We start from the raw sequence: 14373 nt of genomic DNA, 5'->3' as shown, positions 1-14373 counted from the left end.
CGGGAATCTTGAATCCCTGGGAGCAGCGTGTTCACACAGAATGTCTGGGCCTCATCCCAGACCAGGGAAACCAGAAACTTCAAGTGCAAGGTGCAAGCCTCCAAAAAAAGTTTTTTCTAACTGTGCCACGTGGCATGTGGAATCAGTTCCCAGACCAGGGCTTGAACCTGTGTCCTCTACAGTGGAAACGTAAAGTCTTAATCACTGGACCACCAGGGAAGTCCCATGTGAATTTTTTTAAAAAAGCTCCGCAAGAGGGTTGAGAAATGCTGGCCTTGCTCTAGCACCTAGTCACTCATTATAGATGTTCACAAGAATTACGGGAGAGAAAGGATAAAAACTTTCAGGACAAGCCATCCTTTCAACACTCAGAAAACCACCCTGCTATAGATAGATACTGTCTCGTCTCCACTCGAGATGGCCTCACGCACTTGGAGATGCACCGAAGGAGAGGTAGGGGGTGCTGGGAAATTTACCAGCCTAACTATGAAAATGATGGGATATGACTGAGGTCCCCAGGAAGGACATGCCCATACTGGGCAAAATACATCTGTATCTCACCTGGGATCCCAAGGAAACTGCCTTGAAACCCATCAAACTTTCCACCAGCATACCTTTTAAAAACAATCTGAGAATCACCCTTCCTCCCATCCTTCCTTCCGTTTTTGATTTTTCTGCAAAGTGGTCCTGCGTGAGTGTGCTTCCCTGATGTAGTGATGGTAGAATTACCCAGGGGATGCTTCAGTCCACAGGCCTTGGGTATCATGGTTCCCATCAGATCCCCGAGTTTGGCAGGCAGGGAATGCAGGACAAAGCCTGCTCATCCACTCTATTTGTGAGGCAGAATCAGAATTCTCAGGCTTTCTGTCACTGGCAGAAGCTCACTCTGCTGTGTCTGACTTAGGGAGGCAGTGGCAATATATTCAGGCACACGAGGATTCCTGTTAAATGATGAATTGTGATTCTGTATCGAGCAGCTCATCACTGCAGGAGAGGTTGAAGCCCAGGGTATTGTCGCCAGTGGAAGAGCCCTGGAGGGGCCTTGAACAGCTACATCTGCAATAAAGAAGGAGGTAAAATCCATTACTGGCTGTCTTTATTTTTCTAGCCCACTGATAAGCGATTGAACACTACAGAAAGCCCTTTACCTGCTTCTTTCAGCCAGACGTGGTCCTATTAGGCCAATCAAATTCTCACCAATAATAACAGTGACTCAAAGAGCTTTTCCTGGAATCCTGGGAATTTCCTTTCCCTGCTGGGTGAGTAGGAGACCTAACAGAGGCTTTGGCACATAGATTTAAATGTTTATCCTGGGTTTAGAGCCAGAAAACAGTAAGTAGATATTGCTGTTTCCTCATCTGGGGCTGTGACAAGGCTCCAAAGGTGAGGTCTTGAGACAGTTTTCAAGGTTGCGTGCATCGGTATCATATGGTTGTTGTTTTTCCTGCTTCATTAAGACAGGACTGGTTTATACGGCACAGAGCAGGTGCCATCAGTGCCCCTCACCTCTGCAACATGGTTTTCAGGCTTGGTTCTGGATCTCGGGCAGGGTGGCGCTACGCTTTTTTCCTCACTTAATTGTGTTCTCTATTGGGTTCTCTTTCTTTGTGAATGTGTACGTATGAGGTGCGATGATTAACCTTATATGTCAAATTAGGTATCTATGGTTGAGACTAATCATTGGTATAAATTTGAGTGGGCTTCCCAGGTGGTGCTAGTTGTGAAGAACCCACCTGCTAATGAAGGAGACGGGGGTTTGATCCCTGAGTCAGGAAGATCCTCTAGAGGAGGGCATGGCACCCCACTCCAGTATTCATACCTGGAGAATCCCATGGACAGAGGCGCCTGGCAGGTTCCAGTCCATTGGGTTGCAAAGAGTCAGACATGACTGAAGCGACATAGCACACATGTACACATGCACACACGCATACTTTTGAGTAAAGCAGATGGCCTTCTCTAATGTGGGTGGGCCACACCCAATCAGGTTGAATAGACCAGCAACCACAAAACTTCAGACCCCTAAGTAAGAGGCAGCACTGCAACAGGTAGCCTTCAGACTTCATCTGCAGCGTTGGCTCTCTTGGGTGTCCCACCACCAGCCCTCACGGCAGACTTGAACTTGTCAGACTCCATAATTGTGTGAGCCAGTGCCTTAAAATAAATCTCTTTCTCTCTATATTCTCATATCCTATGGGACTGTTTCTCTGGAGAATCATGACCAATACAAATTCCCAAACATGTAAGTATGTCTGAGAACATTGTTTACTAAATGCAATGCTTATAAATTAAGAAGAAAAAGGTGTATTTGCTGAGTGTTTCAAGTTCATCTTAAAAGATTGTTGTGATTTTAAGTTGATAATCTCATATCTTTCTAATGATGGGTACTTTTATTTAAGTTCAGTGTTTTCTCATTGGCTAATAAATATTTCAGTGTTTCTGAGTCTGTAGGAAATAGGTGCTCTTTATTTAATTCTTCACAATCAACTAATCAATCAATCAAGATGAATTTATTTAGTATTCATCCACTATATGCTCCCTAAACTGCATAGTTTACAAATATCAGCATAACAAGGCAGATTTATCTCACTGCCCAGGCTTCCCGAGTGGTGCAGTGGTAAAGAATCCACCTGCCAATGCAGGAAATGCAAGAGACATGGGTTTGATCCCTGCATTGGGAAGATCCCCTGGAGTAGGAAATGGCAACCCACTCCAGTATTCTTGCCTGGAAAATTCCATGGACAGAGAAGCCTGGCGGACTACAGTATGTGGGTCCACAAAGACTGAGTGACTGAACATGCACACACATCTTGCTCCCCAAGTTAAGATAAAAAAAGGGGGGTGGGAGGAGGCAGACAGCCACTCAACCTATGGACATATAGGAGATATGCTAGGAGGAGGCTGATCTTTTCAGGGTGTATTGTTCTTTAAGGTCCTCTACCCAGAGAACAGATGAACAGACTTTGAAAAAGACCTTGCTTTCTCCTACACACACACACACACACACACACACACAGCATTCCACCCCATACCCAGCAGCAGATGGTGAGAGCAGAATCTGAATCTAACTTCAGGAGGTCAGATCCAAGAGGAGGACTTTGGTAGGCAGGTGGACAGGGGTTGGAGAGAGGAGAGTTATGAGTCAAAATGTTTAAAAGGACAAAGAAACAGTGGGAGGATGACAACTGTCAGGTTTTGCCAAATGTGCCCCCCACCTGCATGCATGCTAAGTCACTTCAGTCGTGTTAGACTGTTTGCGACCCCATGGACTGCAGTCCACCAGGCTCCTCTGTCCATGGGATTCTCCAGGCGTGAATACTGGAGTGGGTTGCCATGGCCTCCTCCAGGGGATCTTCCTGATCTTATGTCTCCTACATTGGCAGGCACGTTCTTTACCACTAGAGCCACCTGCAAAGGTTGCCTGCAGAGGAGATAAATAACCTTTGATAAATAACCTTTGATAAATAACCCTTGATCTTGTTTGCATTCAATTTGAAAATCCAGGTATTGGTAAACTAGCATTAAATCTAGTACTTGAGCAACTTTGTAAATAATTAACAATTCAATAATTAATTGATCAGGTCCCGTGGGGTCTCAGTTACAGCACACGAGGTCTTCATTGTGTACGTGGGCTCCTTCATGGCTGATTCACAGACTTTCTAGCTGTGACACCTGGGTTTCAGTAGTTTCAATGTGTGGGCTTAGTTGGTCTGAGGTATGTGAGATTTTAGTTCCCCAACCAGGGATGAAACCCACGTCGTCTGCATTGCAAGGCAGATTCTTAACCTCTGGACCCCCAGGGAAGTCCCTGGGCAACTTCTTTTTCTATCTATAACTGATATGATGGATACTTAATGTCCCAGTGAATGGGCAGGGCCATGATTTTAACACATGATCACAGTTCTCTGTGAATACAGGTTCCCATTGGTTAGGGACTATGGCAGAGCTTGGTGTTGCTTACATTAGTGAACCTTCAGTTCAGTTCAGTTCAGTCGCTCAGTCGTGTCCGACTCTGCGACCCCATGGACTGCAGCACGCCAGGCCTCCCTGTCCATCACCAACTCCTGGAGTTTACTCAAACTCATGTCCATTGAGTCAGTAATGTCATCCAGCCATCTCATCCTCTGTCATCCCCTTCTCCTCCCACCTTCAATCTTTCCCAGCATCAGGGTCTTTTCAAATGACTCAGTTCTTCGCATCAGGTGGCCAAAGTATTGGAGTTTCAGCTTCAGCTTCCAATGAATATTCAGGACTGATTTCCTTTAGGATGGACTGGATGGATCTCCTTGCTGTCCAAGGGACTCTCAAGTGTCTTCTCCAACAGCACAGTTCAAAAGCATCAATTCTTTGGTGCTCAACTTTCTTTATATCCAACTCTCACATCCATACATGACTACTGGAAAAACCATAGCTTTGACTAGATGGACCTTTGTTGGCAAAGTAATGTCTCTGCTTTTTAATAAGCTGTCTAGATTGGTCATAACTTTTCTTCATGGCTGCAGTCACCATCTGCAGTGATTTTGGAGCCCCCCAAAATAAAGTGGACCTTAGATGTATGCAAATGTATTTACATTTTCTGGGGTCTTAGCACTTGTCACACCCCTGCAGATGGGACTGGCAGAAAGAGTCCACATTAATAAGGACAACTTGAAAACGGACTTGTTCACCCAGCAAATACTTGAGTACCCGCACTATGTGGAGGTCAGTGAGTAGTCCTGTCCTCTGGGAGCTTACAATCTAAAAATTTTTTTTTAATTAATAACTGTTATGACAAGCACTATGTACGAGAAGCAAGAGCGTGCTGAGAGCCTGCAACCAGAGGTCCCGGTCTGGTCTGGACTTCCTCATAACAGGTACGTCCGCTGATATCTAAAGAATAAGGGGAATTGACCAGTTCCCCTGGGGGAAACCCTGAGATGGGAGGGAGCAGACATAAGGCCTGTGAAAGACAAAAGAATGGCAGAATGTGGGGGAGAGACAAGGCTGGTCTGGTAGGCCAATAGACTAGATTAAGAGTTTCAGTCTTGATTTTTGATAGGAAATCACTGCAGGGCTTTTTGAGGGGAGAAGGGAATGTTGAAGGCTGTGATTTGCATGTTTTAAAAGTCTAGCCATTATGTTGAAAGAGCAGCACTACAAAAATACAGCTGAAATCATCCAAAAACTCCTTAACTCAGGCGTTCCAGGCCTATTTCTTTCTCTTTTAAAATTGGGGTAAAATACACATGGGCTTCGCCAGTGGCACTAGTGGTAAAGAAAACCCGCCTGCCAACGCGGGAGACGGACTCGGGTTCAAACCCTGGGTTGGGAAGATCCCCTGGAGGAGGGCATGGTGACCCACTCTAGTATCCTTGCCTGGAGAATCCCACGGGCAGAGGAATCTGGTGAGCTATGGTCCCAAAGGGTCACAAAGAGTCAGACACGACTGAAGCAACTTGGCACGCACGCACACAAAACATACATAACATAAAATGTGCCCTCTTCATCATTCTTAAGTGGACAGTGCAGTGGCATCAAGTACATTCACACTGCTGTGCAATCGTCTTGCAAAACTGAAACTCTGTGCCTGCTAAACAACTCCCCCTCTTTCCACCCCGCCCCGACCCAACCTACCCCAAGCCGGCACTGTGCGTCTGTGTCCATGACCGTGACTTTCCTAAGGATCCGGTATAAGTGGAATCACGCAGTGCTTGTTGTTTTCTGACTGGCTTATTTCACCGCACAGTGTCCTCCAACTGCATCCATACTGCAACATGCGTCAGAATTCCCTCCCTCTTAAGGCTCAGTAATATTCCTTTGTATGGATTTAACACACTTTGTGTATCCATTCATCTATTGGCTCTTGTGAATAATGCCGCTGTGGACATGGATGTACAAATGTCTCTTTGAGTCTCCGTTTTCTTTTTTTTTAATTAATTTTTTATTGGGGTATAGTTGATCTACAGTGCTGTGTTAGTTTCAGGTGTACAGTAAAGTGATTCAGGTATGCCTATACATGTATCTTCTCTTTTCAGATTCTATTGCCATATAGGTAGGTCGTTACAGAGTGTCAAGTAGAGTTTCCTTTGTTATACAGTCCATCTTTGTTGATTGTCTATTTCATATATAGCAGTGCGGATGTCAATCCCAATCTTCCAGTTTACCCCTTCCCCACTTCCCTTTCCCCTTTGGAAACCATAAGTTTATTTTCTACATTTGTGACTCTACTTCTGTTTTGTAAATAGGTTCATTTGTAGCATTTTTTGAATCCCTACTTTCAATTCTTTTGAGTATATACTGCAAAGGCTATTTCTTGAATACCTTTTACAGGAATGGCTCTACACTAAACACTATGGGGGCTTCAGTTCAGTTCAGTCACTCAGTCGTGTCCGACTCTTTGCAACCCCATGAATCGCAGCACGCCAGGCCTCCCTGTCCATCACCAACTCCCGGAGTTCACCCAGACTCACGTCCATTGAGTCGATGATGCCATCCAGCCATCTCATCCTCTGTCGTCCCCTTCTCCTCCTGCCCCCAATCCCTCCCAGCATCAGAGTCTTTTCCAATGAGTCTACTCTTCACATGAGATGGCCAAAGTACTGGAGTTTCAGCTTTAGCATCATTCCTTCCAAAGAAATCCCAGGGCTGATTTCCTTCAGAATGCACTGGTTGGATCTCCTTGCAGTCCAAGGGACTCTCAAGAGTCTTCTCCAATACCACAGTTCAAAATCATCAATTCTTTGGTGCTCAGCCTTCTTCACAGTCCAACTCTCACATCCATACATGACCACAGGAAAAACCATAGCCTTGACTAGACGAACTATGGGGGCTTAGAAAAATGAATATGACCCACACAGTTCTTGTCAGCCCAATGTAGACAGGAAAATGCCTCCTCTTTCTCTCTGCAGATTTTGGTGGAGAGAGGAGGCATTTGGTGAAGTAGATAAAGAAGAGGTGGCTGATGTAGTTAGAAAGACAGGGCCGGGTAAGGGTATTAGGTTAATTCAAGAAAAGGTAGTGATCATTGAAGAATTTGGGGTTTTTTGTTGTTGTTTGCTTGGCTTATTGGTTGTTTGATTTGTTTCAAGTTAAATTAAAAATAGAAAAATCTGAACTGATTTGGGGTACAGAAACATGGTTTTGGAGTTCATAAGTAGAATGAATTGGAGTGGCCTAAATTGGAGATAGAGTGCCCTGATCAGAGGCTATGGCAGATGGCCCAGGTAAGAAAATAAAATCAGGGCTTTAACGAGAGTGATATCAGTGGGGATGGATAAAGACATTTTCCTTTAGAGTCTGTGTTAGTGTGTGTGCGTGCGTGTGTGTGTGTGTGTGTGAGTCGCTCAGTCGTGGCTAAGTCTTTGTGACCCCATGGACTGTAGTCCACCAGGCTCCTCTGTCCATGGATTTTTCTGGCAAGAATACTGGAGTGGGGTGCCATTTCTTCCTCTGGGGGATCTTCCTGACCCCAGGGATCAAACTTGGGTCCTCTGCATCGCAAGCAGATTCTTTACCGTCTGAGCCAACGGGGAAGTTAGTCATGGCCAAAGCTCATGTGCTCCTGGTTGATTTCAGAATGGTCTGGTCTCCGCCCACATGGTGCTTCTCTCTCAGAACCATCAGCCTCTGTCAGAGGGAGAAAGTCTTCTTCCTTCCTTCAGTTAAGAAGCATCTCTGTCTACTCCAGCCCCTGCTTCCTTGTGGCCGGATGAAAGGCAGCCCTGGAGAGAGCCCCACACACACAGCTATCGGGGCTATTTGGAGCAGCATCTTTGAAGGACAGATTCTCCAAGCAGGAACTCCCACTGGGCAACTCAAGAAGCCTCTGGGCAGCTCAGTCCCTTCAGCTATTTTTAGTGCGCCTTTTAGATTTAGAAACAGCAGCTTTCTGTAAAAACTCATTTTTTTCTGCTTCCTTCAGGCAGAAAATTTCAATCCCAAACCTTCACACTAAATGACACAGCGTTTGAGCATTCAGCTGGCTTTCTTCCTTCTTTGTTACCTTGCCATCATGCCTTGAAGGATGTTAAAAGCTCCAAATCTTACAGTCCCAACTCAAGCAGCAGACAATTGCAATTCATGGAGTCCTTAACCATATTACGACCATGATGGCAAGCTGAGGGGAGGGAGGGCAGTAATTGTACAGCAGTTGAGAGATATGAACCTCAATGCCCACCCACTCCCAGAAAGCTTGTACATGAACATGCTCTAAGTGGTCCTCAGATTCTGGGTTCATCCTAAAAGATCCATTTCCTTTAAAAATACTCTTGGGGAGTATGAGAAATCTAGTTTAAAAAATTCTGCATTATCCTGCTCACATGGTGCCGTTAACTTTTTTTGTTTCAAATGGAGGACTTCCATGGTGGCCCAGTGGTTAGTGTTCTGCAGTTCCACTGCAGGGACTGTGGGTTCGATCCATGGTTGGGGAATTAAGATCCCACATGCTCTGCAGAGTGTCAAAAAAAGTCTGAAAAAAATGGAGGCCTATGACAATAGAAACATCAATATTTCATTTACTTATTCTTATTTGTGGAACCCACTGCCAAGAGTCAGATGGCTAACAAGTGTCTGTACTTGGCTGCTCTCTGAAGTAAAGGACATCCATAAGTACAGGACACAGGCCAGCTACACACTTAGCTGGGAGCAGGACACAACTTTACTCTTCCAATTTTTTTTTTAAATTTTGAAAATTGTCAAATCTATGGAAAAGTTGACTGAGTAGTACACCACTCAAAGACATCATATGGCTTTCACTTAGATTCACTGGTTGTTTATATTTTACTATATATACTTTCTCTTTTTTTTTTTTTCTATATATATATATATAGTATGTGTGAAATTCATTGTACACACACACGCCAAGCTGTGTAAAAGTAAGCATGAGTAAACAACAAGCATGACACTCCACGCTAAATGCTTCAGTGTGTATCTTTTAAGAACAAAAAAACATTGTCCTTTATAATCCCATTGTTATGAGCACACCCAAGAATAATGACATCAATACATTAAGGGAAAGTTTTCAAAGCAGGAAAATGATGCCTCTTATCCCAATATAGAATCAACATGTGTTAAAGATTTTATTGAAGTCATGATCAGTGAGGGAACTGTTAGGATGTCACAACGAGTTCAAAAGAGAATCTAAAGAGCAGGCACATTTGTGGCTGAGGAAGGTTGAAAGGAATGAGCAAGTGGAGGCAAAGCTGGCTTCCTTGTGTCTAATGTGTGTGCGTGCATGCTCAGCCACATCCGACTCTTTGCAACCCTATGGACTGTAGCCTGCCAGGCTCCTCTGTCCATAGGATTTTCCAGGCAACAATACTGGAGTGGGTTGCCATTTTCTCCTCCAGAGAATCTTCCCAACCCAGGGAAGAGATCGAACGGGCATCTTTTACATCTACCCCCATTGGCAGGCGTGTTCTTTACCACTAGCGTCACCTGGGAAGCCCCTCGTTGTGTCTAAGGGAAGGATTATTTTACATTGCTCTTCATTTTCTACAACCTAATAAGCTGTAAAATAGCTCAAAGGCAATGAAAGATGCAGAGTCCCTATAGAGTCAGAATTAGATGACCCTGAGGTATATACTCACCTGGGAAACTTGTTCTATAAAGGGTCAGGTAGTAAATATTTTCAGTTTTGCAAGCCATGTGGCCTTTGGTATAACTACTCAACTCTACTGTTAAACAAAAAGTAACCATAGATAATCCAGGAAGGAATGAGTATTGCTTTGTATCAATAAAACTTTATTTATAGACCCAGGTGGCAGGCTATATCTGGCCCACTGACTGTAGTTTGCCGACCCTGCTCTAAAGAATGCTGTTTTCCACTGAAGCACAAGTTATCTCCAACAGATACAAAAATAAGATGGTCTTATCAGTTGAACTGTGTCCCCCTTAACATTCATACACTGAAATCCTAACCCCACCTCCACCCCTAGTCTCGCAGGATGGGACTGTATTTGGAGATAGAATCTTTAAAGAGGTAATTAAAACGAGGTCATTAGGGTGGGCCCTAGTCCAATATGACTGGTATCCTTGTAAGAAAGGAGATTAGGACATAGACACATTCAGAGGGAAGACCACATGAAAATACAGGGAGAAGATGGCCGTCTACAAGTTAAGGAGAGAAGCTTCAAAAGAAATTTCAAGAAAATAAATTTCTGCAGTTTCAGCCACCCTGTTTGTGGTGCTTTGTTATATAGCCACAAGAGACTACCAGAAATGAATCACTTTTAAAATAAGGCTATCTAATCATGAGTCAAGGAATAGGCTAGACTAATTTCTTGCTAAATTTGCTGTATCAAATGGATTATTTTCAAGATACAGTTGAAGGTGGAGATGGGGGAAATTTTTGATGTCAAGTGTAGAAACTAAAAAAATCAGTTCTTTCTTAAATACTCCCTACAATGTCAATATGTCAATGTTCTTCAGATGTCCTACAATAATTCTTATTTTAATTCCAGAGTTTCTCAAACTTGGAATGCCTTTTTTTTTTTAAAGATACAGTTCTCTTGTTTTGTAAATAAGTTCATTTGTATTATTTTTTTTTAGGTTTCACATATAAGTGATACCGTATGATATTTGTCTCTGACTGACTGACTTCACTTGGTAGGATAATCTCTAGGTTCACCCACATTGTTGCAAATGGTATTATTTCATTCTTGTTTAATGGGTGCATAGTATTCCATTGTATATATTAATATGTACCACATGTTTATCCATTCCTCCCTTGATGGACATTTACATTGCTTCCATGTCTTGGCTATTGTAAATTGTGCTGCAATGAATATTGGGGTGCATGTATCTTTTCAAATTAGGGTTCTTTCCAGATATATGCCCAGGAGTGGGATTGCCAGATGTTTAGTTTTTTAATGATCTAAACAGACATTTCTCTAAAAAAGACATACAGATGGCTATAAAGCACATGAAAAGATGTTCAACACTGCTAATTATGCAAGGAGAGCCAACCGGTCCATTCTAAAGGAGATCAGCCCTGGGTGTTCTTTGGAAGGAATGATGCTAAAGCTGAAACTCCAGTACTTTGGCCACCTCATGCCAAGAGTTGACTCATTGGAAAAGACTCTGATGCTGGGAGGGATTGGGGGCAGGAGGAGAAGGGGACGACAGAGGATGAAATGGCTGGATAGCATCACTGACTTTATGGGCATGAGTCTGAGTGAACTCTGGGAGATGGTGATGGACAGGGAGGCCTGGCGTGCTGCGATTCACGGGGTCGCAGAGTCGGACACAACTGAGCGACTGAATTGAACTGATCTGAATTAATAGAGAAATACAAATCAAAATTACAAAGAGGTACCACCTCACACTCTTCAGAATGGCCGGCATCAAAAAGTCTACAAACAATAAATGCTGGAGAGGGTGTGGAGAAAAAGGAACCCTCCTACACTGGTTATGAGAAGATACAGTTCTGAATAATAAAACCAGTATTCTTGGAACAGGCTTTGCAAACACTAGTGTGCACAAAAAATGAAGCAGATATCCTGAGAATGTAGAGATGCTGTGAAGCAAGCCTTGGGAAATGTTGGATTCTGAAGGCTGGAGAAGAGAACCTAAGCATGCTCCAGGCAGTGGAAAGAAGGAGACTCTTGTGTCCAGGTCTGTGTGATCATGACAGAGACAGGAAGACCCGAGGACATGAGATGCTGGATGGCCCAGAGCTGAGTGCTTCCCAGGGATCATTATTTCTGTTTCTAGGAGAATCTGAGACATCAAACATCCAGTTGTAGAAGAACAAACGGAATTTAGACACCTGGCCCTTGGTGTCTTCCTTCAGGATCCCCTATGATCACTCCCAACAGAATTTAAAAGCCCACAATATACTCCTTTAATGGGAATACCAGACCACCTTACCTGCCTCCCGAGAAACCTGTATGCAGGTCAAGGAGCAACAGTTAGAACTGGACATGGAACAATAGACTGGTTCAAAATTGGGAAAGGAGTACATCAAGGCTGTATACTGTTACCCTGCTTATTTAACTTCTATGCAGAGTACATCATGAGAAATGCTGGGCTGTAGGAAGCACAAGCTGGAATCAAGATCGCCGGGAGAAATAGCAATAACCTCAGATATGCAGATGACACCACCCTTATGGCAGAAAGTGAAGAAGAACTAAAGAGCCTCTTGATGAAAGTGAAAGAGGAGAGTGAAAAAGTTGGTTTAAAACTCAACATTCAGAAAACAAAGATCATGGCATCCAGTCCCATCACTTCATGGCAAGTAGATGGGGGAACAATGGAAACAATGAGAGACTTTATTTTCTTTGGCTCCAAAATCACTGCAGATGGTGACTGCAGCCATGAAATTAAAAGACGCTTGCTCCTTGGATGAAAAGCTCTGACCAACCTAGACAGCATATTAAAAAGCAGAGACATTACTTTGCCAACAAAGGCTCCGTTAGTCAAAGCTATGGTTTTTCCAGTAGTCAGGTATGGATGTGAGAGTTGGTCTATGAAGAAGGCTGAGTGTCAAAGAAATGTTGCTTTTTAATTGTGGTGCTAGGGAAGACGCTTGAGAATCCCTCGAACTACAAGGAGATCAAATCAGTCAATCCTAAAGGAAACCAACCCTGAGTATTCATTGGAAGAAATGATGCTGAAGCTGAAGCTCCAATACTTTGGCCACCTGATGGGAAGAGCCACCTCCTTAGAAAAGATCCTGATGGTGGAAAAGATTGAAGGCAGAAGGAGAAGGGGACAGCAGAGTACGAGATGGTTGGATGGTATCACCGACTCAATGGACATGAATTTGAGGAAGCTCTGGGAGATGGTGAAGGACAGGGAAGCCTGGCGTGCTACAGTCCAAAGGGTCGCAAATAGTCGGACACGACTGAGCAACTGAACAACAAAAATGCTCCTTCCGTGAAATTACTGCAGATCAATGGTGTAAAAGCCCGGATGGTGCCCGCAATGTCAGCTCCTGGCCACCAGATGGCGCGCGGCATCCACAGTGCACTTGCGCGGCCTCTGCCTGCCCCAGCGCTGGCCTGGGGCCCAGAGGAAATGTGTTTGTGTGTCTCCTCTTACGGAGCGCCCTGCAACGTTTTTACACTTTAGAAAGCTCATCGGCAAAGGAGCATGTGAAACAGCACACGGCACAGCTGTGCTCTTCCTGTCCTGTCCCTCTCGGGGACACGTCAGCAGCATTTCCCCTTGTCTGTAGAATTTCAGAGCCTTCTTGCCCATTTGTTCTCAGAACTGGAGCTAGACGCAGGGAGGACTTTGCTTCCATTTTGAAACCCACAATCCTGCTGGAAAAGAAGTGGAAAAAAATATCCCAAGATTGTTTATGAGGGCAGGCACGTTGCTGGCGTGAAAACAAACTGCCAAAACTTCGTTACTCTGGTATTCTGTCAGCTAACACAGTGGGGTAGAAGATTTTGACGTCATCCCAGACCTCAGCCCCGAAGAATTAATGATGTTACTCACGCCACTGGGGCCGGGAAGAAAGACTCGCATTTTTGGGTGGTTACTGCTTGCCCAGAGCTGTGGAATGAGCTGTGAGGCTGAAGGCCAAGGGACCTGGGCCACCCATGCAGTGAAATAATCCCCTAGAAATGCGCTGCCTGGAGTGGAAATGAACAGTAATTCCAGGGCATTTACTAAATATTACGGACAGTCATTCAGGCTACAGTTGGTTGGACTCTCAACACTGCAAATCTCACATTTGGGATACATTACGCAGATACCAGGAAATAATCAAAATCAAACAATGGTCAAGTTCTGGGTCATAAGCAGTGAGGCCTCTTCTGATTTTCTGTTCCAATAGCAATGTATAATTAATAACCTAGTTTTTGACTGGAAGGGATATTTCAATACATGGGTGATGCTTTCAGAAGGGCCTCAGCGAGTCAGTGTTTATTTCCTTCTTTCTTTCTCTTTCTGAAGTAGGGCCCTGGAAGGGAAGACAAAGGCAATATTCAAATATGACCTACATTTTTGACCCAATCAGAAATTTGTTTGAATCAAGACAAGCAAAACCTTGGCACCTACTCTTTGTCTGGCACCCTGTCCCATGTCTGAAAAGTACTTTATTATTTCATCTTCCTGACAACAACTTAGTATTTGGCATTGGCCCAGGTTTTCAGATGAGAAATCTAGGCTCAGAGAGGTTAAGTAGCTCTCCAGAAGTCACACAGCCTGCCAGAAGTCACACAGCCAGTAAATGTGAGAGCTAGAAAATAGACACAGGTAGTTTTGACTTGAAAGCCTGGGTTTGTTCTTCATTAAGGCATTTCATAGACTCACAGAACCTTTGAGTTGGGAGAGGTCTGGGAGGTCATTTAGATAAACCCTCTAAATCATTCAATAATCCCTTCCCCATCATTCTCCATAAGTTGTAAATACAAATGTGCCTGGAATCAGAATCTGAAGCTTGGAAAG

This window comes from Bos mutus, chromosome 28, assembly GCF_027580195.1.
Source record: "Bos mutus isolate GX-2022 chromosome 28, NWIPB_WYAK_1.1, whole genome shotgun sequence".
In the NCBI taxonomy this organism is placed as follows: Eukaryota; Metazoa; Chordata; class Mammalia; order Artiodactyla; family Bovidae; genus Bos; species Bos mutus.
Note: the sequence above shows the minus strand (reverse complement) of the source record.